Here is a 25,281-nt window from a genome sequence, read left to right on the forward strand (position 1 = left end):
GAAATGTTCTTGTAATTGATGCCTGACATGTCAGGAGACATGGAGGAGAAGGGAGTTAGAGGTTAGAGGTTAGGAAGTTAGACCTCCATTTACCTTTAAAGTATAAACTAGTTGGATCACTCATAGGCTGTCCTTTTATCCATCATGTAGAAAATAAATACAGATTTTCTATGCCAATTCTCGAATGAATGCATAATTAGAAATTATCAGGAGTATTTTCAGATTTAACTTTGGCAAAGAGTAGTTCTCAGTTTTCTTTCTGAAATAGTTTCAAAAGTGAGTGTAACTTAAACAAGGCTTGATAATTTACAGAGTTCTTCCACATCTTATATTCATTCATTTTCTTAATGAACAAGTGAAGTAGGATAAAGTTGCTTCATTGTCATCATTCCCATTTTTTTAATCCTCACCCAAGGACATGCTTATTTATTTTAGAGAAGGGATAAGGGAGGGAGAGAGAGAGGGAGAGAAACATCAGTTGGTGGCCTCTCATATGTGCCCTGAATGTGGACCTAATCCACAGCCTGGACATGTGCCCTGACCAGGAGTGGAATCTATGACCTCTCAGTTTATAGGACAACGCTCCAACCAACAGAGCCACACCAGCCACTGCTCCCGTTTTATGGAAGAGGAAAGAGAGGTTCCCAGATAAATGCATTGCTCATGGTCACATAGTCGAATCTTATAGGAAAGGATTCAAAATCAGGTCTCCTAACTCTTTCCGCCACAAAATATTCTTTGTTTATTAGATCTCAAAACATCTGAATGCAATTACCCACAGTAGAAAAGGTCCAGTGTGGCTTTTGTAGCTCATTAATACTTGTAAAAGTACCAAATCCCTGGATACCAAAGCAGGAATTTTCAAGAAAAGGATTAACTCATGCCAAGTACTTCCATAGACATTACTTCACATTTTTGTGACTCCTTTTCCAAACCATGGCATCTCTTTGAACATGGAAAGCCTGAGAAGAACAGTTATGAAAGACCTCTAACTGCATGGGATCAAGGAAACGACAGAGATCCAGCCCCTGGATTTAATGCTGCAGAACTGTTACTGCTAGTAGATGCTGACCTTTTACTCAGAGTTCTTGGAATCCCCAAACAGGAATGCAAATATAAAAAATACCTTTCAAGGCAATACAAAAAAAAAAAACCCCTAAGATTGATGGGAAGTAAAGTACAAGCATATGAGAGAAATTTCCACTAAGGTAAACAGAGGCTTTGAGAAAGAACTTATTCGGGCTTCACCTCTTGAACAGACACAATCTGAGAAGTTGAGGAATGACTTCTCCATTTCTCTGTCTCCTGAACTAGAGAACCAGCAACTGGGACAATGAATCAGAAAGCTTACCAATCATCCCTGATTATAGCTGCTTCCCCACAAGATGTCAAAAGTACTGTACCTCAGGTTTGTAAATTTGTTCAGAAATGGTAACTGGATAAATGGAAGACATGAGAGGTATAAACTCTAATTTCTATAAATGCTCTAAAAGGAAATTTCAAAGGAAGGTCTTTTTTTTTTTGGTTCAGAATTAAAGAGAATGAAGCCACGAGGATAAGATACTTCACAAGAATAGAGCAAAGATGTAGCAGAAGATGGAAGAAACTGCTTGGGTTTGGAATGCAAATTATGCATCACTGTGTCCTCCAGCTGAGGACAAATCCAGTCAGTGGGTTTGTGTTTATGTGGGAAGTGGGGAAGAGCAACCAATTTATTATCACGTTTGGATAGGCTACCTAGTTGGAAGATACAGAGATAGAAACAAAGCTAAATAAATAAGTGCTGTCGTAAATCAATACAAAACAATGGGAAGAAACTGTTATTCCGAAAGGTCAAGGATAAGTTTGTGTGAGAAAACAATTAACTGTGGGATTTAGAGGAATATTTCATAAAACCTGACTTTTTCATTACAAAACGGAGTTAAGAGACAGAGTGCTATAAAGGAAGCTACTAAAAATTATAAATTACACAGAATAAAACAGAACAAGATAGAGAGGAATATGGGTAATATAACAAGGATTTGGGGGCAATAAAAATGCAATATAACACTTAAAATATACTATTGGTAATTGTGGATCAGATGGCTTGCAACACTTTTCTTGTTGAGAACAACTAGAAAAGCTAGACAAAATATAAGCTCTTTGTTTGAAGCCATTGGTGAACTACGAAAATGAAAGGAATTTGCAGGAAACAAGACCAGGGAAAGAAGCAAGCCTGGCATTTGGTACTGCTTTTCTCTCCTCAAGAAAGTTGCTGATTCTGAGTGTGTCAGCTTAGAGGTTGATAAAGTAACCAGAGTTCATGATAGGCCAACAGGGCTATTGTGAAGTTCAGAGTTTACCAGAGTTTACCATGGGGGTCCTTGTCCACACGCTTGGCTTTCAGTAGAGACCATGAAAGGTTACAATCTAGCAGTAAGAATAAATCAGAGGGAGAAAGAGAGCAACCTTCTATATTGGGGGTCGGTAACCATTTTTCAGGGACAGATGATAGCTATTTTAGACTTTTTAGGCCACAGTCTGTTAAAACTACTCAACTCTGCTGTTGTAGCATGAAAGCAAACACTGACAATATGTACATGAATGAGTATGACTGTGTGTTCCAGTAAAATTCTATTTACAAAAACAGGCCTAGAATCCTATTCTTTATTAGCACCTGGGATTATTGAGCAGATATTCATCATGATACCAGAGCCAAGCAACCAAAGAGATAGACACCTGCTTCCTGAGTGGGAAGGAATGACAAGGAGGGATCCAGGCAACCTCTGGTGCCGTTTGATATTGCTCCTTGTGTGTCAGGGAGAATAATGCCTCGTCCACAATATCTCAGTTCTAATCCGTGGAACCTGTGAATACGTCTGGTTCCTGGCAAAGGGGAACTGAGGTTGCAGATGAAATTAAAGTTGCTAAGCAGCTGATCTGAAGATAAGGAAAGTATCTTGAATGACCTAACTGGGTCCAGTATAATCACAAGGATCTTTAAAAATGAAAGAGAGAGGTAAAAGAGTCTGAGAGTCAGAGAAGGAGACTTGATCACAGAAGCAGAAATCGGAAACAGGAGATGTGAGAAAGATTTGATTAGCCATTGTGGCTTTGAAGATAGAAGAGGGGCCACAAGACAAGGAATGCAGGCAGCTTCTAGCAGTTAGAAGATACAATAAAGTGAATTCTCCCTTAAAGTCTCCAGATAGGAATAGAGCCTTGATTTTACCAAGTGCAACCCTTTTAGGATTTTTGAACTCCAGATACATAAAAAAGTAAGTCTGTGGCAGTTTGTGGCAGCAACAACAGGAAACTGGTTTACCCCTCAAACCCAGGAGTAGGGCTGGCCATGTAAGTGGGGCAAAGGGAGCCCTATTTCTCAGGAGGAGGAGGAATGCAGACATGGACAAGAAGGCTGAGACTAGCAGTACTCGGTTCCTTTGCAGCTAAATTATGCAAACTAACAGGTATCAGTTCTCTAAACTATTTTAGGGATTAGGATCAGGAACAATTACCTAACTAGTCATAATCCTTTGTGACTTACTGTTTCTTTAACATAGTGAGTCCATAACTAACTCAGTTATTTATTTATCCAGCCCCAGTTATGTCCACCCACACTGTTTATTTAATTAGAATGCAACTGGTGAGATTTTGAGTACAAAATTCACAAATGAATATTTCTTCCCATGATAAAAGGAGTCTATGTGCCTGACCCAAAGCTCATTCCATAAGTCTCATTCCATATAAATTCATAAAGGTACAATAGTGGCAGGATTTTACCTTTGCAGGCTTGAGATGGTGATGTGAAGTACAAGACGAAGAAACATGAAGGTTACCTTGTAAAACTCCTTCAGTTAAGAAAAAAAGGATATTAACATGAAATGTGTCATCTCTAGCTTTTGGCCAAGGCCTAAAGACAAGTGAGTGGTTTTTTAGAACTAAAAAACATACACAAATTGAGACCATAACAGGGGAATGCTGTTGGAGACTAGAGAGGATTTTGTGCAAATTTATTTCTATAGAACTATACCATGATGCCCGAAGAGGGTGCGGAGTGAGTATATTTCCCTCACCTCAGGTCTAATGCAGGGCCTGATTCTTCTCTGGCAGACACTATGGACTGGGAGTACCAGAGAGAGAAGCTGTCTGAAGCTGCTCGTGGAAGCAGAGTGGAGCCTGCAGCTGGAGACCAACACATTTCCCTCCAACAGTGAGTGGGCCAATGGTAATGAGATTCCGAGGAACAGGCATGAAATTCACTTAAAAAGACATTCTGTCCCCAAGGGTACCTTCCAGAGTACAAGAGGGCTCTTGGCAGGTAAATATTGAGGGTGAACCACTGGAAATGGAAATCAAAGGTGAGGACCAGCTGAAGGGGAGCCACTTCTAACTGTCAGGAAGATACATTAGGAAGTTATCAAAAGAGGAGAAAAGCACCTTGAAAACTAGAGTCATTTTGAAGTATCTGCCAGGTCAAAAAGGGGCTTGAGCCAGCAGTTCAGTGAGAACCTTCCTCCCTCCCCACACTCCACTCTCAGATGGCTTCTCCTGCCTCCCTCTGCTCTGAGCCTGCAGGGCCAGGGAAAGGAGGAGGGGCTGCCCCTTAAGTCTGAGAAGAGAGTCTTCAGTGAGCCGGATACCGCTGCCTGAGTAATCTCAAGGCTAAAGGCAGCGCTGGCCTGAAGCAGGGCAGCAGGAGAGGGTGAAAGGTTGCGCTGCAGGTGGAGTCGAGTATTTGAAGGTCATGGGACATAAGTGAGTGCACGGGACTATGTGAGGTTCCCCGGGGAGTCTTCTTCCCGGCCCCAAACATAGAAATATGGAGAATGAATCTGTGGGAAACACCACCAATTAAATGGTGGAAAGTAGAGTAGGAATTTGTTTTAAATACTAAGAAAGCTTCTCATTAAGCCCTGTTTTGGTCAAAGGATCCCTTTTATGAGACAGCAGGGCTTCCATCTGTGGTCATGTAAGAGGTCATGGGTAAAAGGTCACCTAGCATTTAAATCCATAATCTTGGTTTTATCATTCTGTAGAACTAATGAATAGGACCATTTAGCTGGAAATTCAAAAGGGAATAGAATTTCTATATAAATGTATGGTTATTTACTAGTCTTTTAAATCACATTGCCATGTACTTCTGTGTATGAATAGTAACACTATCTGTAGCATCTTCTAGAATGCAAGAAAATGATAATAACTCTAGTAGTAATAACTACAATGAATGTCTACACGTTTCTGGGCCCTAAGTTTTTTTTTTCTTTTGGACAATATTGTTAATCTTCCCTGGGACAAAGAAGGAAAAATGTATCAACCAAAGACAAGGAATAGGTCATGGCAGAGAACTCTTATTTCTCATGCATAGCATCAGTGGGTGGTTTGTTCCAGCCTATTAATTATTTAAATAGTTATTATCTATGTTTATCCTTCTGGCTTAAAATGAGAACTGATCTGAGCTTATCTGCATAACGTCTTGTAGCAATACAGAGAGTGTGAGCAGGACCTTTTCTAGCAGAGACGAAAGAGGATGGATCTTATGAGCCAGGCAGCATGCCAGTCACTTTAACATACATTATCTCATTTAATTATGACAATGAACTTGTAAAATAGGTATCTTACCTTCACTTTATTATCTTCACTTCACTTTATCTTACCGTCACTAAGTTAGTGAGCAGCCTGGCTCAGGATACAATCCCATTGTTTGGTTCCAGGACATAAAATGTAGAATTAAGCCCTATATTCTTTCCATGATACCATTTAGAAAGTGTTTTACATGTCCTGTCTCATTTTATTGGTCCAAATGCCCATGAAGGGGGCAAGAACACATGATATAGTGCTGATTTGACAGACTGAGCATTTGTAGAACTGAGCATAGGAGCCAGCCTAGGAAATCCAAAGAGTCAGTGGATTCTTACCTTCCCCCACTACCCAAAAGTATGTGTGATCTGGGAAGCCTGCTAGTTTCAACTATGATGACCTTGTTATGGTAAGCTGAAAAAATGCCCTTTCCTCAAAAAAATAAATTCATTTCCTAATATCGAGAACATGTGACTAGCACCTCTTTGGGCAAAAGATGAAATATTACCTTATATGACAAAAGGTATGATGAAGTTAAGGATACTGTGAGGCATGAGTTTATTGTGGATTACCTTGGGTAGGGTGGGGGCCCTAAATGCAATCACATGTATTCTTAGGAAAGCTGGGTGGAGGGGGATTTGAGACAGAACAAGGAGACACATATATACAGAGAAGGTAAGGTGAAGACGGACCAGAGAGACAGGCAGCCACAAGTGAAGGGATGCCGACAGTCATTTGAAACTGGAAGATGCAAGAATGGATTCCACGCTGGAGCCTGCAAAAAGAGCACGGCCCTGCTGACGTGCGGATCTCTGACTTCTGGCTTCAGAACTGTGAGCGGATAAATTCCCATTGTTTTAGTCCATCAAATTTGTGGCAACTAATTCACCAGTTATTAACTCTTAATCAGGAGGCGATATAGTCAATAGATACTTCTCCTAAATCCCTGAATGATCCTGGGAGGCAAAATACTATGATGATCATACATTCCTGGAATCATAAAAATATTGCTTTAAACCCAAACTCTATCACTGATGATCTTGAGTAATATATTTAATGCCTCCAAGTATTATTTTTCTTATTTAAAATATTGGGAGATTAATAATATCAACCAAATAGAATTATTTGAAGAATTAAATGAGGTTATGCAACAATAATGTAAAGTACTTAGTATAACACTGGACACATGATTAATTTTTAGTAAAGGCCAGCAGTAAGAAAAAGCATATGAACTTAAGGGACGTGCTGAAAAATATGAAAGTAATAAAACTGTCCTACTATGTGTTATAGGTGTCAGAAAAAAGTTACAGGAAAAGGGAGAAAAGGAACAATAATAAGGAATTAGTTCTTCGAAACTTTCCTACTTAGGTGATTTTAAGTTTGCTAACTTAACATTTACCATGAAAATCGATGGAAAAAATCCTGAACAAAACACTAGAAAATTCAACCCAGAAATATCTTTTTAAGAGATAATATGCCATGAGCTTGTGGTCCTTATTCCAGTAACACAAAGTTGGTTTTATGTTCAACCAATGTAACATAAAATGTTAAAAGAATAAAAGATAATGATAAATAAAAAGGAACCTTCAAATTATATCAGCAGATACAGTTGGACAAAAGTTAACACTCTTTCATGAATCAATTCTTAGCAAAGTAGAATAGAAGAAATTCTCAAGCTGATAGACTATCTTTGAATGTAACATTGTACAGAATTGTGAAACATTAAATCCTTCTTTTCTCTAAAATTTGAAATGAAAAATGGATGTCTACTCTAACCACATGTACTCATTAATTAAAAGAAAATAATGGCATAAATAGAAAAATAGAAGAAATAAAACTGTTGTTTATATAACAAAGTAATACAAAGTGTGATCTTATAGGAGAAACTTTATAGTAAGAGTCAAGGAATTCTTTTTATTCATACAGGTTCCCCATTGTATTCCACTGACCGAAATCCAGTTAATTGGTTTTATAGGTGTGTTATTTTGCTAAGGCTGCCATAAAGTGTCAGTGGGGTCCTGCTTCCTTGAGAACGCTAGGGAAGGGTCTATTCCAGGCTTCACTTCTAGCTTTTGGTAGCTCTTGGTGTGTGGCAACATACCTCCAGTCTTCACAGGGCGTTTTCTCTGTGTTGAAAGTTCCCCTTTGTGGGATGACCTCAGTTATATTGGATTGGGGCCTACCCTACTTCCGGTATGGCCTTATCTTAACTAACTGCATCTACAGAGACCCTATTTTCGCACAAAGGCACGTTCTGAGGTAGTGGTGGTTGGGACCTCTACATGTGAACTTAGGGGGCACATAATTCAGCTCCTAACAATAGGTTTCTATCCTACAAAAAAGCCTTCCACTAATATGTTAAATTGGAATTTGTAGCCCCTAGAATGGAAAATATAAATTCCGTATTTATTAAAACATAGCAGGAAAGAAATCTATTATTTCTCCCAAAATGATAATCCCATGTTCTCATCCACAACTCCTATAGTTTTTAGCACAATCATCCGGGTGTTTGAAGAGAGACAGGAGGAAATAGGTCCCACCAAATGTTGCCTGTTGGGCTAGTTTGCTCCCCTTGATGAATGCACTTGACTGCTGGTCAGCAGAGCATTGTCTACATTTTAATTTTTTATTTGCAGACATTGACACATGTTGCCCATTTCATGACCGCTCATGTCTATACGAGTCATTCATGTAGACCCGCCCTGAAAGACTGACAGGGAGTAGGAGTAAAGGCCCATTAAAACTGACAGGTGGACAGGTTGACAAATTCAGAACTGCTCACACGTAGCCGCCCTCTCTTCAACCGGATCCGGTCAGACCCCAGATGCATCAGACTTCCTTGGAAGATGTCACTAAGTGTTTGTTTCTCCATTTTACCAAGATCTTGTTCAGACAGTGGTGAAGTGTGTCAACTACAATAAAAAATGGCCACGGTCTAATTTTTCTGCTGAATGGCAGGGACTTCATTGTTGGCGAAGAGCTCTGCTACTGGGGAGCTGGGCGGCGGCTCCTCGCTCCCACCCGGGCGGCAACTTGCCCGTGACAGGAGCTGCAGGAGGAGGCAGTCTCTTGGGCTACTCCCAATGAGCCTGTTCTCATTGGCCGTGTGCAAAGACAGGGAGCTACCCCATAGATAAAAATCCTGAGGGTCTGACACTCTGAGTCTATCCGGTGCTATGGAAGGTGTGCTAATGGGAAAGCCTGTGCCTGCACAGGGCTTAACTTCAACAACAACAACAACAAGAGAATATGCTATTTGCCAGACACTGTGCTGGGTGTGAAACACATTATCTTATTGAATCCTCTAAATTATCTTACAAAGAAAACATTACCATCATCACTATTTTACAGATGAGGAAACCAAGCGAGATGATTGCAGTTATTAGGGAGCCTGTGTTCCCTAGCACAATGCAATTTCCATTCATCCGTAGTACTCCCCGATTGAGTTTGCTGAACCTGTTTCTACCAACATGATGAATCCATGAGAGCCAGTCCAGCTGTGTGTGCGCACACACGTGCTTCTGTGATGTTGACCTCACCCCCTGAAGCACCTTTCTGCCCGGGCTTCACAAGAAATTGTACCCTATGATATCAGTGCTCCTTTCTTATAAGTCCTCCTGCTCCCTGTAATTTCCTGGTGACTGTGCTCTAGGACGTGCCCTTCAGTAGCCTATGACCCTCATTGAAGTAAGAAAGGCTCTGTGTTAGATGTGCACTGACTGACCGGGGCCTGAATCCTGCTCACAGATGTGATTTGTTGACCAACACAGGGTTTCTTTGTTTGCATTTCCAAAGAAGTTTTATTCAGTGTTAAACATCAAAGGTTCTATGCAAAACCTGATTTGTAAATTTTCTTGAAAAGTGAGGAACTGAAAACACTTTGCCGCTTTCCTGAATGACAACTGTCAGCTGCCTCCTTTACAAGGGCACGCACCAGACCCTTCCACCCAGGAGTGTGCATGTTCGCATTGCCCACCTAATAGGCTTTACAAATTTCTTAGTTGTATTTATTAATTACATTTAATATTATTTTATATTAGTTTGGGGTGCATACATGGTGATTAGACAATCATATAATTTATAAAGTAATAAAGCACCCTGATATTTCCAGTACCCATCTGGCACCATATATCGTTTTTATAATATTATTGACTATATTCTCTATGCTGCACTTTACATCCCTATGACTGTTTGTAACTACAAATTTTTACTTCTTAATCCCTCATCCTTTATACAAAGTCCCAAAACCCCTCCCCTCTGTCAACCAATAGTCTGTTCATTGTATGTATGAGTCTGTTTCTATTTTGTGTATTTCTTTTGTTCTTTAGATTCCACAGATAAGTGAAATCATATGGTATTTGTCTTTCTTTTTCTGACTTATTTCACTGAACCTAGAGCATGAACCTCTAGTTTCATCCATGCTGTTGCAAATGGCAAGATTTCATTCTCCTTATGGCTGGGTAGTATCTACTCCATTGAATACATGTAGCACAGCTTTTTTATCCACTCAGCTACTGATGGGCACTTGGGCTTCTTTTATATCCTGTCTATCATAAACAACACTGCAGTGAACATAGGGGTACATATATTCTTTCAAATTCCTGTTTTTGTTTTCTTTGGATATATACTCAAAAGTGGAATTTCTATGTAATAAGGCCATTTTATTTTTAATTTCTTGAGGAACTTTCACACTTTTCCACAGTGGCTGCACCAGTCTGCATTCCTGCCAACAGTGCATGAGGGTTCCCTTTTCTCTACATCCTCCCCATCTTTGGTTGTTGGTTTATTGACCATAAATGGTGAGGTAATATCTCATTGTGGTTTTATTTGCGTTTCTCTGATGATTAGTGATGTTGAGCATCTTTTCGCATATCTATTGGCCATCTTTATGTCCTTTTTGGAGAGGTGTCTATCCAAGTTCTCTATCTCATGGGGCATTTCTTATAGCCTGTTGTTCTACTTCCTATGTTGAGCACATCTCCAAAACGTATAGGAGTCTGTCAAGAATTATTACAGTTTGTTCTCTAGAATCTCCCGTTCAACAAAGAGAGACAGAGCATAATTTTTAATTAGAGGAACTATTCTGTTGTGCTTCCAGCTCTAGATGCAACACCCAGTTGCCTGGGACTGTGTGTTCTGAATGACTCGACAGCCTTTGTGCATTTGCTGATCCTTCCTTTATTTGAGTTGTGACCACTGTCGTCTGAGGCACTGCTAGCAAGCTATCTGTTGAGAGCCAATTAGTGAAGAGCAGTTCCATTTATACCCTTTTCCATGTGTACCTGGTGGTGAAGCTTCTGTTTGGTGGTCCTTGGTGATGTCAGCTGCTTCCGTCACCCACTACCAGCAAAACCCCATGCTGTTCAGTATTCGGGGAGAGCCCACCTAACCAGCCCCTGCAGCTTCTTCATCCCTCGCCTTTCTCAAGTGCACAGGGCAGAACTTGGTGGGAGTCTGGGAACCTCTATGGATACCCAGGAAGTGTGATTGCTGCTTCAGAACCTTGAGGGAATATTTTTCACTAACATGAAGACTCAGGTCCTTAATTTTTTTTCCGGCCAGCTGCAAGCCACCTGTCAAATGTCAATCCTTTCCCTCAAGCTGAGGAGAATGCTATCAAGTGGATAAAGTGAAGATTTATCCATTTATCTTGGCAACATTTCAGTGCTGTGTTCAGAGTTAGAGATTCAGCAAATGTTCATTCATTGAGAACCTCCTTTGTATAAAGCATCGTGCTGAGCAGAGCGGCTGCCAATCACAACCCATGTGTGTAGAGCACTGAGGTACGTGACCTTCTTATCTAGTCCACATATTCACCCAGGGAAGTGGGGCTGTATTGTGCTTCTCTTACAGATGCCGACCTCAAGTGTTAAAAGGACCTTACCCAGTATCAGTGTGAGAAATAAGGAGCAAAAGCAAGATTTGAACTCAGGGTTTGGGGCTCTGTTTCAGTATAGTCCCTAGAGTTTGTAATGCTATCTTAGGCCCTACCAGCTTAGAGGAAATTATCTCCTTGGGGGAAAAGGCAAACAAATATTCCTCTGGTTTCTTCCAGTGTGTTATGGGACCTCACATGGTGTCACCAGTAGACATGAAAAGATTCTCTCTCTACTACATAGGAACAACCCTTTTCCTACTTAATTCTGGCCGCTGGCAAGGGAAAACCATGATGCTGGAAAAAGGAGCCTGAACATTGCAACCGCCGCTGATGTCCTCCATTCTTGGCACGGATGCTGATCTGTGAGACAAAACCTATACACTGAGCCAGCACTGCGGGTGCCACTGAAATCCCACTGCCCTCGATACTGCTGACACTTATTAACATAGGCATGAGGTGGCCCAGCAGCCCCTGGGCATGTGGGGTACTGGCACCGCTGACGTGCCACAGCAGGGCCATGTCCCTGATGCTCTGAGCAAAGCCGTGATATACTGCTGTCTGGGGAGTAGGCACGGAGCTCAGAGTGATTTGGTTCAGTGGGAGTGGGGATGAGATGCTCCAGAGCCAAGATTTCTTTTTTCTCCTCCTGCTTCTTCTATGTCCAGGCCAGCACTGTGCACATCCGCTGTGAATGATGAGCAGAAAAAAGATAGTAAAAGACAATAACATCTTTCCTGAGGTGAGACGTCCCTTAAGAACCCAGCATGTACTGCCAATTTCATGCTCTAATTCTAGGGGAGAAGCACAGCTATGCATATGCCATTTATTCCTTCAGCAAACATAAGCTAAGCACCTATTACAGACCAGGTAAAAGACACAACTATCTCCCATTTGCGCAGTTTATAAAGGTGATCATGAATGTGAATGTGTAATGGCACTATTGTATGAGAAGAGCTAGGCTAGAGGTAAACTGAGGATGTGAGAACACTGAGGAGAGGGTACTTCATGACCTCCCTCCTACCTGGGAGGATCCAGAGAAGGCTCTCCGATGAGGTAGTGTCTGAGCTGACAGTCGAAGGACAGGTGAGATGTAGGGAGACACGCTGGGGAAAGTCAGAACAGCACGTGGGAGGTACTGTGGAGAGAAGACTCGACACACTTAGAGTGACAAGTGACAAGATTTGGGTGGGTTGTGAATAAGGTTTGGGGCTGATGCGTTTGAAGTTCTCGTCAAGATCGTGAAGAACCCCCTGGCTGGTGTAGCTCAGTGGATTGAGCACAGGCTGAGAACCAAAGGGTTGCTAGTTCGATTCCCAGTCAAGGCACATTCCTGGTTGCGGGCCAGGTCCCTAGTGGGGGCCATATGAGAGGCAACCACACCTCCCTCTCTGTCCCTTTCTTTCTCCCTCCCCTCACTTCCCCTCTTTCTAAAAATAAGTAAAATCAACAAAATCTTTAAAAAAAAAAAAAGATCGTGAAGAACCCTGAGCTCCAGGTTGGGGAAAGTCTTTGAAGAGTTAAACCAGTGACATGGTCATTCCATTTTAGATCACTTCTGGGTGCAGAATAAGAGATGGGCCTGGGAGGACACACAAGAACATTCTTCTTTCTCTGGGAAGTTGACGTGCACGAACTGAATGACTTGGGAGCCATGTGGAAGAAGGGAACCACTGCTAAGCCAATCAGATCAGCCTGGCAGTCAGAGAGGTGACAGCTGCTTCTGGCATTTTCTCTCACTGGCCCCGTGGTGTGGGAGCCCCTAGGATGGGGGCAGCTTCAGCCTGCCCGAGTGCCAAGGGAAACCTGTCGGCCACACAAAGCTGTGACTGGCACATGAACCCACCAGGACTGGGAGGAGCGAGGAGTTCCCGACCCCACTGTCACCTTTAGGAGCCTAAAGGAGCTGGCAGGAAGGAGAGCTGAGACCACCCTTAGCTGGATACTGACAGCAGAGGTGGTTATGGAACAGGCCTGGGCCTGAGGCCAGATGAGTTGGCAGGGTCTGCCTGGCCTCTGCCTTGCCCCCCTCGGCTCCATCTGTCTAACGGTAGGTGTCAGCCTTGAAGAGTGCCAGCTTCTGAATCTGGCAATTCAGGAAAGGGGAGGAGGACACGCAGGATATAGGCTTGCTGGCGGAAGACTGCCTGAAACGTGCAGCCCTGGAAATCAGTCACAGCCTGATCCTCTAACCATTGTTCCCACCCTGCCCTTGCTCTCCCTTTGTTTGCCACTCAGCCTTAAAGAGATACCCAAATGAATATATCCTAAAGACACCTTCCGCGGGGCCAGGGAATGAAAACCGAATCCCAAATGCCTGAAGCAACACTGAACTGATTTCTTAAGTAACTGAAAATTCCAGTGATATTTTAAGGCACAGCCAGCTTCAGGGATTCAAAGCTGTGTTAAGGCTTCTCTCCTTAGAACATTTTAAATGTTTAGAATGCCAGGAAAAGGAGACATCTTCTTTCCTGTTAGACAAAGCCCTGGATTTTAATCTAATTTCCCTGGTCTGAAACACTTGCCATCTCCAGGTACCACAATGGCTCGGGCAGTGAGAAATTCTGCTAATCCAGGTCACGGTTCTGTGGCCATGCGTGGAGGTGGGAGAGGTTTGTCATCCCAGCACTACGTGAGTTAATAGTTGGAGAATGGTGGTGTTTTGGAGGAAATACAGATGCCATGACTGGTCAGAGGGGGACACGGCAGGTTGAAATAAACAGGTACCCAATCTCATTGAATCTCTGGGTCACCAAGCTATGAGGACTAACGTGACTAATTGTGATGGAGATTATCTGCTGGTGATAATGACGGTCGTGTTAATCATCACTGTTATTTTATGAAGGGATTTGTATAGTTTGGTATATAGTTCAGTAATTTTGCTGAGATTTCCTAGTCAGACGAGTGTTTTAGGCACTTTGCTAGGTGCCTAAATACATCATCCACCAGTGACAAGGATTATGGGATGATCCAAGGACTAGGAGACATACACACAAAAAGGTTTATCAAATGATTTTATGTTATAATTTGTGTCTACATTGAAGTTAGAGAGTGGAAATAAATTTTTTATGTGACTGTATGGTGCTGTTCCAGTATCACCATAAGATTGTTTTTAGCTAAGTTCTCAAGGCATTTCCTTTATACCTTTCATGGAACTGTTATTTTAGCAAATACATTTGTAGACTAAAAATAACATAAATCCAAAGGCAGAATGTTAGGCACAGTTTCCTCACAGTACTATCTGGAATTCTAGATCTCAAATTCTCTGATCACAGTGGCACCAAACATTTAATACGTAGTGGCTAAAAAGAAGAAAGAATGAATGAACGGCTGTTGTATCTGGTGTACACCTAGGTGTATACCCCGAATAGAATTCCTGGCTCATGTAGTAATTCTATTTTTAATTTTTTGAATAACTGCCATACCGTTTTCCATAGTGACTGCGCCATTTGACATTCCCAGGGGTAATGCCCAAGGGTTCCAATTTCTCTACTTTCTTACCAATTGTTACTTTGTCTTCTTTTTCTCTTTTTGATAATAATGGTCATCTTAATGAGTATGAAGTGATATCTCATTTTTTTCATTTTCATTAAAAATCATACTTTATTTTCTATTACTTCTTATAACCATATCATTGTGGTTTTGATTTGCATTGCATTAATGATTAGTGATGTTGAGCATCTTTTCATGTGTTATTCATGCAAGAGATACTGGAACATCAGATACTATCTCTCTTCTTTGGAGAAAGGTCTATCAAGTCTTTTGTTCAGTTTTGAATTGGGTTTTTACTGTTGTTATTGAACTGTGGGAGTTCTCCATATATCCTGACCATTAATCCTTTGTTAAAAATATAATTTGTGAATAGTTTCTTCCATTCTGTGGATTGACTTTTTATTCTGTTGACAGTGTTCTTTGATGTACAGAGACTTTATTTTTAATACATACAATTTAATCTATATTTTTCTTCTCTTGCTTGTGCTTTGGGTATCAGATCCAAGAAATTATTGCCAAATCCAATGTCATGAAACTTTTCCCCTACATTTTCTTCTATGAGTTTTATAGTTTTCGATTTCATGTTTAGGCCTTTGATTTTGTGTTTATTTTGTGTACAGTGTAAGGTAAGAATCCAACTTCACTATTTTGCATGTGGCTGTCCAGTTTCCCAACATCATTGTTGAAAAGACTTCCCCACTGAATGGTCTTGGCATCCTTATTGAAAATCATTTGGCCATATATGCAAGAATTTATTTCTGGGCTCTCTATTCTATTGCATTGGTCTATATATCTGTCTGCATGCCAGTACCACAATGTTTTGATTATTGAAGCTTTGTAGTATGTTTTGAAAACAGGAAGTGTGATACTTCTAACTTTGTTCTTTTTAAAGATTGTTTTGATGATTTGGTATCTCTTGAGATTCCTTATGAATTTTAGCATGGATTTTTCTATTTCTGCAAAAAAAATTTGTTGAGATTTGGACAGTGTTATAGGCTGTATTGTGCTCTCCCCTCAAGTCACATGTGGAAATCCTGACCCTTAGAATGTGACTGTATTTGGAGATAGGATCTTAAAGAAGTAATCAAGTTAAAATGAGGTCATTAGGGTGGGCCTTGATTCATTATGGCTATTATCCTTAAAAGAAGAGGAAATTTAGATATGCACACGTAATAGGAGGAAGACAAGGTGAAACACAAGGAAAAGACAGACATCTATAAGCCAAAGAGAGGCCTCAGAAGAAATTGATCCTGCCAACACCTTGATCTTGAACTTCCAGCATCCAGAACTGTGAGAAAATAAATTTCTCTTGTTTAAGCCACCATGTCTATGGTACTTTGTTATGGCAGCTCCAGCAAACTATTGGATAATACAGATAGGGATTGCACTGAATCTATGGATTTCTTCGGAGGAATGACATTTTTAGAGAGGCTGGATTTCATAACTTTGGACTAAATGTGTAAAAATGCTCAGCCAGCAGCTAAATTTGGTATGAGTCCAACTTAGTAAAGGTATCGTTCCTATACTGGGACTTACATAGAATGTATTATTTTTTATTGGGGTTAAGTGTATTTATCTTTAGAGGGGCAATTTCCTTTAGGTGCTAGTTATAATTGGAATATATTTACCTGCCCAATAGTAACAAGCAGGAATATTGTGCTCACACTATTTTTCCATTTTCCTTTAAAATATTCCTCTAATTAAACTCTTATATTGCACATGCTGGTTGCAGTGAATAGTTGCTATTGCTGCCACTTTTCCACGGGGAAAACATAGCCAACTGCTTTGTAGTAAAGAAAAAATAATTTTCTGAGTATATTCTTAGGATAGTGTGAGAGCCATAAGGACAAGGATCCTCTGAACTGACAATGGACTGAGATTTTCTGTACCACTTGCATCGTTTGTATTAGATTCCCACAGACGGGACAGAAAGCAGGCTTCTTCAGGTTTCTGCTACCCAACACATTGCTGGTGGTAGAGGTGAAGGGCAGAACATGAAGGATTCGAGTCAGGGTTGGCAAACTAGAGTTTGTCAGCCAAATCCAGTCCACCACCTGTTTTTGTAAAAAAAAAAAAAAGCAAACACAAAAAACAGAGCACAGCCATTCTCATTCTTCCATGCATTGTCTGTGGCTGCAGAGTAGCTGTGATGGGCATCACATGGCCCACAAAACCTAAAACACAGGGTGGGGCAAAAGTAGGTGTACAGTTGTGAGTATGAAAAATGCAGACTTTATTCTTGTATTATTTATTACTTACTTTATTATTTTTTTTCATACAAACAACTGAAAGCTTACTTTTGCCCATCCCCTTATATCTATTTACTTGCAGAATAAGTTTGTTGACCCCTACTAGACTACTAAGTGATGATTTATTCAGATCTCTCATTTTGCAGATGAGAAAAATAAAGACACTAATAGCATGGGGGAGAAGGGTTCCACTTGGCAGCATGGGACAGACTGAAGAAGAGCAATGGGCTCTTGCAGATCAGTTTCTCCTGGGGGGGGCAGGGTCAGCAGAAAGGAATTGCTAGCAGTGGAATGTCTACAATGTGTAAAGACCAAGGGAGGTTGAGTCATAATTCTAACAATTCCTGCAGAAACTTCCAAGAGGAGATAAGAAAGATGGCATTAAGGATGGAACCAGACAGTGCCAGGATCAGTGATAGATGTCTGGGTCCCTCCTGTGGGGATGGGGAGACTGGAGAGGAGTTTCAGCAACACATGGACCTGGATCCTGGAGGCTGGGCCACAGAAGGTGGTACCCAGAATACAAATCTTGGTGTATGGGGTAATCCAGAAATCAGGGTGGATGAATTAGCAACAAGTGTTAGGTCCGAAGTGGGTGATGTGAGTCCATAAAATTCTTAAAAATTCTTTAAATGTGTATCAGTTAGGGTCCTAGTAAGAAACATGGGCCCCCCTCAAATGAAGATAATCCAAGGAGAGTGCCAGGGCTGTTCTGTGTGATGGACAGAATGCAGCAGAACCAATGTTTTACTGGTCCCTTTCACTCAAGGCAGGAATAACAGAAATGCTGGGGTGAGATTCTGGGGGTGGTCCTTTTCACTTTTGGATTATTTCTTTTGAAGAGAAAAAGAGTTCTAACCACTATTGACTCAACTGTTTCATCCTACTTAGGGGAAAAGTTAAATAAATTAGAACGTTATTCTGGCTGGATTAGGTTGGCCAGCATGAAGCTACCCTTTGAATAATAATGCACTTTGAGCTAAAATGCATTCTCTTTCTGAACCAGAAAAATAAGCATGGGCTGGACTTATATGTTTCCAAGGGGATAAAAGCTGTCTGCAGAAACCTCCTTTGCCTTTTTCACTCAACTCCCATTTTTAGATAATCACACACACACACACACACACCTTTAAACAATAGTGCCTATTGACTTCATCACCTAGAAGTAGTACCAAGGCCATGGTACTTGGGAGTCTTTTTCAAAGTCAACACATTACCAGCAGAAATTTATTTTTGGCTATGCATTTCTTCATTGCCTCTTGAAACATTTAATGAACATATACTACTTGCTTACTTTCATAAGAGGCACTGGAAGCGTAAAAGAGAGTTGAACAGCTCACAACTGACCTAGGTGGGAGCAAGTCAAGACATTAAAAAAAAAGACAATGCATTAAGAGTGACAATAAGAATACATAGAAAGGGCTATAGGGAGAGTTTGGTAATATTTTTTGAGGCCCACATGTTGTAAGGAACATTTGGATTCTTATAATAATAACAAACCACTAGTTTCCCCCTTGTAGTCACAACCTGACATTTTTACTGAACCAGAAAAGGTTACTGTATACACAGTACATGTAATTTATACAAGAAGAAAGCCTTATAAATTTATTTGTCTCCTTAGAGTGGTATTTCAAAAAATGAAATTATAGGTAGAACACAATTCCAATGCAAATGATTAAGTATGCTTCCTAATTATTAGAAAATATTCAGAGCGGAACTTATGAGCATACTGCATCAGTATGGAGTTGTTCTATCATTTCAGCAATACATAATCGAATGGAATTATTTCCATATAATTTTCTAAGAACTGAGGCGTTTCTATGGCACCCATAACTTTGGAGGGTTTTATGTTCAAATACTCTATTACTGGTTTGTATTAATTTTTTGTATTGATGTTGTTCTGAGCACCAACAAGACTGGGTTATTTTACTAACATAGGAAGTGAGGCCACTGGGGTTTTTTGTTGGTGGAGACAGGTACTAAGGTTAGGGATTGTCCACCAGGTAGGAAGATGAAGGCTACATCTGAAATCCGAACTTAAGGAGCATTGGAAATACCTGCAGCCATTGAATTTGTTACCGTTAATTTTTCCTCTCAAAACCGTCTGCAGATGGGTGCATAGTAATTGGCTTTGGGCATTCTTCTGTTACCTAGAAGGAGTAACACATTAGGCAGCTAAAATTAGAAGTGAGGGAAAAAAGGTGAAGATACAAAGCGTGGTGAGTCCGTGTAGGTGGGTATTATGGCAGGAAACCCGGACTGCCAGGTGAGAGGCATCCTTCATCTCTGTGAGATGCGGAGTGGCAAGCGGTGCTTGAGGCATATTGCTGGAAAACCGTGCTGTCTCACACTCACATGCAGAACTGAATGTGCAGGGTGAGGGCTGGGATTATTTACCCTTCACACTGCCACGCATTTTTATAGCATGCTTTTCATTTCATGGATCTGAATACATCAGTGATCAGGGTGATGTGTGAGGGGCAATGGAGGAAGCCAGCAGGAAAATTGGAAAGCAGTTGGCTTTCATCTGTTTTGTCTAACCTTGCGGGGGCGGGGGAGGGGGGAAGCCTCCTCAGCCTTAAAAAGCATTATAATAATGAAAAAGTTAATGACCAAAATAAGAACTGCTACAAGTTATACAGAGCTTGCTATGCGCTAGGCACTGTTTTATGTAGATCATCTCATTTAATGTTGCCTGTGCTTCTCCCAGGCTCCCCAAACGGTAAAAATCTCTTCCAGAACTGCTAGTTCACCTTCTCATAGCAACACCATAAAGGGATTACACTTTATTTGCAATTCCAGATTTCTCAAGTTTCCTTCATTCTTGACCTTGTCAGAGCTTTGAGATGATGAACAGAGTGTCCCTTTCCTCCTCACCCAAGGCCAAGCTCGGACAAAGGGAGTGTGCTTGTTGGTCAGGCGGCCCTGGACACTGACTGTAGTAGGAGGAAGACTCCTGGTACGTCTCTACTGACAGACCTACATAGTGGAGACCAGCGGCTACTGCCGCCCCACCTCCCTGTTTCAGCTCCCACCCACTTCTCGGACTCAGAGCCCTCATTCACTTACACAGGACCAGGGCAGGAGAGTGACCTCCCTGCCAATCCAAACACCCTGCAATCCCAGGGAACACTGGTCACTGTTCCGAGGGTAAAGGGGTAGCAAGGCAGTCTATCTTGGATGCCTTCCAAGAACCCTGGTGCCAAGAGGAAAGCCTGAGAAAAGGGAAAAGGAAGCCCCAAATATTGTTAGTGGTTTACTATAGAGACTTTGTTGCTTTTCAGGAGAACCTGATCTCCCTTACCTACATGGAGCATTGACTCAGACTCACTGTCCTTGAAGCAAAGAGGTGCTGCAATTCTACCCCTTTCAACAAGCTACTGTTAAAAGGAACCAGTCACTAACACCTAGGGCACTTGTACTTTTTAAGCACTGCCCTCCCTCTTTTTCTTCTTTCCTTCCTCTGTCTTTTCTTCTAAACTTTGCGTTCGTTTGTGATATTTAGATATGCTGTTTTCTCTCCTCTGGGTGTGCTCTCTGGTTTGATCTAATTGGCCTGCTGTTCTAATGTCACTTGGCATTATTGGGAAGATGAATGGGGCTGGGGTCAGAGTTCAGCAAGAAGGCATCTGCTCACTTGCATTGCATACAAGTGCTCAGAGGTGATCTTTAATGAAAGCTTGGAAAAGATTTGCACAGCATAGGTTGTCTTCTATCCCTCCAAACCTGAGTGACCAAAAGGCAACCCTTTTCTAGGGAGACCAAAATTGAATAAACAGGAGGTACTACGCATATCTTTACAAGGAGTTCCCTGCTGGGGATGTCTTCTGGGGGACAGAAAATGGGAAAGACAGGGTGATTAAACTGGGAGAAAGTTGGAGATGGAAGCTCTTGAATGGGTCCTCACCACTGGCTTGTTTTGCTCGTAGAACAATCTCACCAAAGAAGAGTTTCCACTCCACTCCACTCTCAAAGCCTCTCACCCAGTGTCTCCGTTGGCCTCAGGTTACCGCGCCATTGCCACAGCGGGCTCAGGTTCTCTTACTGGGCTCTCTTCGAGTTGACAGTTCTTACACTTTACCAAGTAGCCAGAATCCCCACTTAGGAAGAAATGCTTCTATGGCACGGGGGTGGGGGGGGGGGCAAAGGGGACAATGGATCTATTGTTCTTTTGGCCTTCTTGAATAGGGCAGATGTCTGCCTCCCCCCAACCCGGCCTCCAAAGGAGGCTGAGTATGGAGCCCTCCGAGACTCACCTTCCTCCCACTCCTGCTTTGTTCTCTGGAAGAAGGTTTTTGTATCGCCCTCCCCACCCTCGTCCCATCAAACACGTCTGGGGACCCCGGTGGACAGTTTTCCTTTTCTGTGCTTCACAGAGTGGAAGTTGGGAGGGGAAGATCAAAACACAGATCAGATAACTCATTTTAGTTCATGCGAAACCTGCTGCCCTTGGTTCCTCCTGGGCCTCCGGGGTGAGGCACCAGAGTCCCCCCGCAGCGCAGAGGCAGGAGAGCGGTGCACGGGAACCCCGGAGCCAGCAGTAAAAATACACGGAGAGGAGAGCCCGGCGTTGCCAGCACTCGCGGCTGAAGCGGTCCTCTAAGACGGATCGGGGAACCCGCTGCCGGCTGCCGGCTCCCGCACCGCAGGTGCTGGGGAATCCCCGCGCAGGGCGCACCTTTGCTGTCGGGTTTCCCAGTTGCCTTCCGGGAAGCCGGTGGAGTCCCTGAGGCTCGGGTGGGCGCAGTCATGCTCACTTGGACCCGAAGCTCTCGCTCCTCCCTCTGCCTGAGCTCCAGAGTGAGCACTTAGAGTCCCTCTCTGAGCATGCGCAGACCGGCGTCCTCCCCGCCTCTCCCGCCCCCTGGCTGCCCCCTACGCCCCCTCCCCGCCAGCCTTTTGCTCCTTCCTTTCATTAAACAAACGGGAGATCCTGAAACCTGGACCCTGTGCTAGCGGCAGCACCAGGAGAAGGCAGAGGCAGGGCACGGGATGGGAGCCGAGGGGGATCTGTGATCCCGCGCACCCCCACCCCACGCGCGCGCGCGCGCACACACACACACATACATGCATACACATTCGCACTAACACACACTCGTCCACGCCCGCGCCGCACGCTAGCCGGCTTGCTCTCCCACGCAGGCGGAATGCAGCAGAGCCCCGCGAGCGTGTCTCCGGCCGCTGCCTGAATGCACCTCGCTCCGGCGAGCCGGACGGCCCAGTAGGGCGCACCGGAGGACGCTCCGCCACCCGAGGTGAGTAAGGCGCCCGCAGCCGTGGGCTGTTTCGGGACTCCGGGCAGGGTCAGGTTCCCAGCCGGACGTGGCGGTGCAGGTGGCCCAAACCCAGCTTGCGGGTTTCAAGGTGCAGATGAACACGGCGCTGGGGTTGTGCGAGGCGAGAGGGAGATCCCAGGGAGGGTCGCCTCCTTCGAGGTGTCAGATTGACCCAGCAGAAAGCTACACCGTCCCCGCTCGTAAACTTTCCTCCCTTGTCATTTGGGAAACGTGGAGACAAAGGGGGCGTGGAGGCTCCCTCTGTCCCGTTCCACCCTCCTGGCTGGATTCCGGGCTGCGACAGGAGCCGCTGTGCGGGGGCGCCCTGCAGGTAGCAGATGCCAAGTCCTCCCCGCCAGGGCGGGGGTTGGGATTCTCACCCGGAGCTGTAAGTGGGCCCGTTGAATTTCCTTCAGGCGGGGGCACCTGTCATCCTTTCCTTCTCCCAACCCCGCACTCTGGGCGCATCGTAGTGGAGGGCAGGGGTGGAGGGGAGTTGTCACCTGGAGAATTGGAGGGGCAGCCTTTGGCTTTCTTATTCAGCGCCTGTGCCAGAGGCGCCGGGGTGAGGCTCCGGTCAGTGTGGGGATGAATGATGAGTTACTGAAAGGCTTGCCATAATCACCTCCTAGAAACGCTGGGCGCTAGGATCTCTCCTCCCTCGGGAAGGTGCTGTCTTCACGCACACCAAGGCGGCAGCACTGGGAGCTGGGCTGGGGCTGCTGTGGCAGCGGCTGCAGCCCGGGGAAGCTGGGCTTTATTTTTGCCCTGGGGTTTTATGACACACACGTGGAAACTGTGGAGGATTCTGGGTTATTTTCTTTGTGGGGATATCGTTTTCCCTTTAAGCCACTTTCGTGGGAAAGATTCTCTGCAGCCCCATACCCAGCTGTGGACAGGCACCGTTTCTTCGGTCCCAGGGAAGAGGTCCTGAGAACAGGATTCCCTAAAATGCCAGCCCCATTGGGTCGGAGTCTCAGAGTGCGCCTGGGAATTGCCTCAAATCTAATGGCGCTTAGAAACAGCAGAGACTGGGTCAGCGTGATGGGGGTCCAGGACTGGGACAAAGGCAGTGGAAGAGGAACAGATGATGGCCATTTAGGAGAGGAGTGACTAGAGGCCAATTAAGCGGGAAGAGGTCGAGGGTGAGGCAAGGTACTCAGCAGTCTTCTGGGAATTCATGTATCACTTCCACTTCTGCTGCGGTAGGTGGCTTTTATTCATCAGTGGGACTCGATAATTTGAAGGTTTCTGGAATATCACATCTGGCCCATAAAAGACTTGATTATTCCTCGGCTAACCTTTAGCACAATTACAAATCCATTCTCTAAGTCTAGAAAGCACAATGTGTGAGGGTTTTCATCTTGACGTTTTGTTTACACCTGGACTGTGGGGTGGGCGGATAAGGTGTATTTCTGACGCTTCTCTACCTCAGGAGCTTTGGATTTGTAGAAGTGCGTGGGGTGTCTGGAAGCCAAGCTGATCCTGACGAAGAAAGCGCTAGAAGCTGAGACCCAGTACTCGTGGCCGTGGGTTGCTAGGGGGTATTTTCTTCACTTGGAGATGACCGGTGGAGTCCTCTCTCTGTCCCTCCGGGGACCTTTTCTGATTTTTGTTTCTAAAATTTTGTAGCTTTTTTGAAGTGGGAGGAAACATGATATACATGACGTTAATTGAGAAAGTTCACATATGAAAGAGACCTTGATTTGTGAGTCAACATAGTGAAAGGTGAAGTTTTTGAGAAAGGAAAGCGGGACAGTGATGAGTGTTATTGAAACAGCTTTACCTTTATGATATTTTGAAAGCATTAGGGCATATTAAAAGTAAGATAGAAACCTGAAAGTTGTTTTTTTTTCTTTTTTAAACTAGGGAAGTAAAGGCCTTTCCAGAAATATTTTCCAGTTGAAATTGGCATAAAAGAGGCTTAAGTGTAATTGTCAGGATATGTCCTTTTTACTTCATGGTGAACACTCTCATCATTTTCTTTGCCAAACTTGGCAAGAAAAATTTAAGATTACTTTTAGCTTTTTACTAGCCCTATATTTTCTCTCTTTATGATTTACTTCCTTTTCCTACAGCTGCAAGTTCAATTCATTTCATTATAGTGAGATTGTACTTAGAAGTATTCACTGTAAATTCACCTATCCCATATTTAGCATTGGAGGTAATATAAAAATACATAACAGTGTTCTGATCCTCAGAGGGGTTTCTGATGTAGTCATAAATACAAGGCAGACACACAAGACAGAATTCAAGAGTAAGATAGCTCTGCATTTTACCATAAGCTCATAACGTGAATGCAATTTTCTCCACCCTTGCTCCTGGGTTTTCTCACTTTCAGACAGCATACCTCAGCACCTATTATGTAGTGGAGGCTGGAGAGAAAAAAAACAAAGGAACTAGAATGTAGCTCCAGTTTTCAAGGAGGAGGAAACATAATAGTATTTAGCTAACTGGGATGCACTCTGATTAATTGCCATAATAGTAGGGCAAATCAAGTGCCAATTGTACAGACATGTAAGCAAATTTTGCCCTCGCCTTGGGGATTTGAGCAGGCGATCTTTGAGATATTTTTAAAAATGAATAGTCCTCTGCCAGGTAGGGAAGGATAGAAGGGACATCCCAGGCTGAGGAAACCTGTGGGAGCGTGCGATGAATTAGGGTAACTATAAGCCGTTCTATGTGGTCAGAGCACATGGCGCCGGAGTGTGGATACGGAGATGCAGCAGCTGGACGACACTGATTAACAACTAATGTCATGAAGTAAATATTTGGCTGCAGATATGCGTAGGATGCCATGGAAGCACTTAGGGAAGGCATCCCCCTACAG

General features: G+C 43.2%; 1 protein-coding gene across 1 annotated transcript in view; it reads left to right on the top strand.

The window, feature by feature from the left end:
- Window positions 1-22,091: 22,091 nt before the first annotated feature.
- The window catches only part of PLPPR1 (phospholipid phosphatase related 1), a 227,014-nt gene continuing 223,824 nt past the window's right edge, over window positions 22,092-25,281 (top strand). Inside the window, exon 1 of the mRNA XM_037035905.1 lies at window positions 22,092-22,430. The gene's annotated coding sequence lies outside the window, so the exon portion shown is untranslated. The remainder of the gene's footprint in view (window positions 22,431-25,281) is intronic.

Source organism: Sturnira hondurensis, unplaced genomic scaffold (genome assembly GCF_014824575.4).
Source record: "Sturnira hondurensis isolate 20B ecotype Veracruz unplaced genomic scaffold, ASM1482457v3 Scaffold0022566, whole genome shotgun sequence".
In the NCBI taxonomy this organism is placed as follows: Eukaryota; Metazoa; Chordata; class Mammalia; order Chiroptera; family Phyllostomidae; genus Sturnira; species Sturnira hondurensis.